Consider the following 2,251-nt stretch of genomic DNA (forward strand, 5'->3'; position numbering starts at 1 on the left):
TCTAGTTATAGTCCTATCTACATCCATATCTAGTCAAGTAAAGACGGTCCTCCGACTCTACTCATATAGAAACTATCTGTCTAATCTATATAGAGAATAGAATCTACTCTCTACTATAGGTCCTCCTCGATGGCCGCCCAGCCTCCTATTCTCTAGATAGTCTAGTAATAATGCCTGCAGGATTGCGGCTGTGTAGGTCCAACGGCGATGATGATAGTAGTGGTTCCGGATCAGCTGCAACTGGAGCTGTTGGTAGTGCTTCTACTGTTACCTTTGCCCTACGGGGTGCTGTTTGTTTAGATGGCGATGGAACCCGGTCAACAACAACTAGCTTTGCAACAGTCATAGGGTAACACCCTTAGAAGTACATCGATCGGAGAAAGCACACATGGGAAAGGAGCGTAGGGAAGTACATGTTAATTAGGCGCAGGAGAAAGCAAATTAGCAAGGACGAGGGAAAGCACATATTGGTAGCAGTGGACAGGGGGAAGATACATGACAGGAAGCACACACCAATGATGCTGATGATTCCGGTGCCACATCCTAATGCAATCCATGCGCCGATGCCCATACATCCGATCTGAGCTGCCCACCAGTCTATGCTATGTCAATTTGTTTATTAAACCACAGGCTACTGTCCACTGGTAGCTTCACCAATTGCCATGCCACCCACCGCACTTGTGCAATTATCAATTATGTCTTTGTATTTAAAGACATTAATTTAAGTGTACAAACACATCTAAAGATCATCTTAGTTCATTCAAACATTCAAAGTGATTATTAGCATTCCTAGAAGTGTCCAAATTTGAAACACTATTTGCATCAAAATTCATATTCACATTTAGGACACTACTTTGTTGCAATCCACACTTAGACAAATTTGCAAAGTTAGTCTTTCAAGATTAGTTTGAGGAGAACATGAACCCTTGCAATTCAACAATTTAGTCCAAGGTATTTTAAAATAATGCTCATCTTACGCATCAACAAAGAGAGAATCGCAACAACCCCCCTTACAATAGTTTGCATTCTACGAAGTTAGAATTGTGCCCTAGAGAGCAATTCTTTGTTACACAAGATTAATCTTGAACTATGACATTGACCCACATAGAGTCTCAAACTTGTACAAAGTTCAAGGAAGGATTATACACAAGATCATCAATTTTTTATATCATGACAAATTGGTTCAAGTCATTAATGTTTGTATTACATCCTTATAGCAAAATCAAAGTATAAATTTCATTTAAATATTAAAAAACTTTGATTCCTCATTTGCCTTTCCCGACTACTTTAAATTAATATAAATTAATTTATTATTTATTTATATACTTTTTTTAATTAACCTGGATTTATATGAGAAAATATTTTTCCAAAAAATCATTAAAAATTATTTTTAATGAGTTTTAATTAACTTAAAAGTAAATGTATATTTTTTAAAAAATTTAATGGACTAAAAAGAATATTGAATGATAAAATAGAGAGCCATCTGAAAATTACAGGCCTTACATGTGCTATTACAAATTTTATAAAAAGAATAAGGGAGCCATACGAAAAAAAAAACAGTTGAGAGGTGAACCATTGAAAAAATATTTAATCAAATACGATAAAACTTCTTATATTATAAGGTAATGACTCTTTTAACTTGATGGAACAACCTACCAAAACCATCTTCTTCATCTTTGTGAGGCCTCGTCAATTAGCTTTTATCAGAATGTATAATATTAATTAATCCTTGTTCAAATTTTTTTGTGCAAATATGCAGCTTCCTCCAAGCCTGCTCGCTTTGCACTTTACAGGTTCTTCTGAGAATGCAGTTGAAAATTCAAAACTTCCCCCTTGAGGTCACTTCATCTTCTTCGGTTGTAAAATTAGGCTTTTCTGATTTGAAAAATATGCAAAGACTACCAGATGGATTGGAAAAGCTATCAAAGTTAGAGGAATTGTATTTAATTGATTGCCATCAATTGAGAGAACTTCCTTCCAAATTGAAGGATCTCAGCAATCTAAAAAGGTTGTGGCTGGATCAGTGCCATGAATTGAAAGAGTTGCCTTCAGACTTTGGGCAACTTAGCAATTTGACATCATTATATTTAAGCCGCTGCTCTTCATTTTGTGTATTGCCTTCCAGCTTTGCACATCTAATTTCCCTAAAACAGTTGTTTTTAGATTATTGTACAAGCTTGAAAAAGTTGCCTTCAAACTTTGGGCAACTCAAAAATTTGGAAGAGTTAGATTTGAGCCACTGTTCTTCATC

This window comes from Cryptomeria japonica, chromosome 4 (assembly GCF_030272615.1).
Source record: "Cryptomeria japonica chromosome 4, Sugi_1.0, whole genome shotgun sequence".
NCBI classification, from domain to species: domain Eukaryota; kingdom Viridiplantae; phylum Streptophyta; class Pinopsida; order Cupressales; family Cupressaceae; genus Cryptomeria; species Cryptomeria japonica.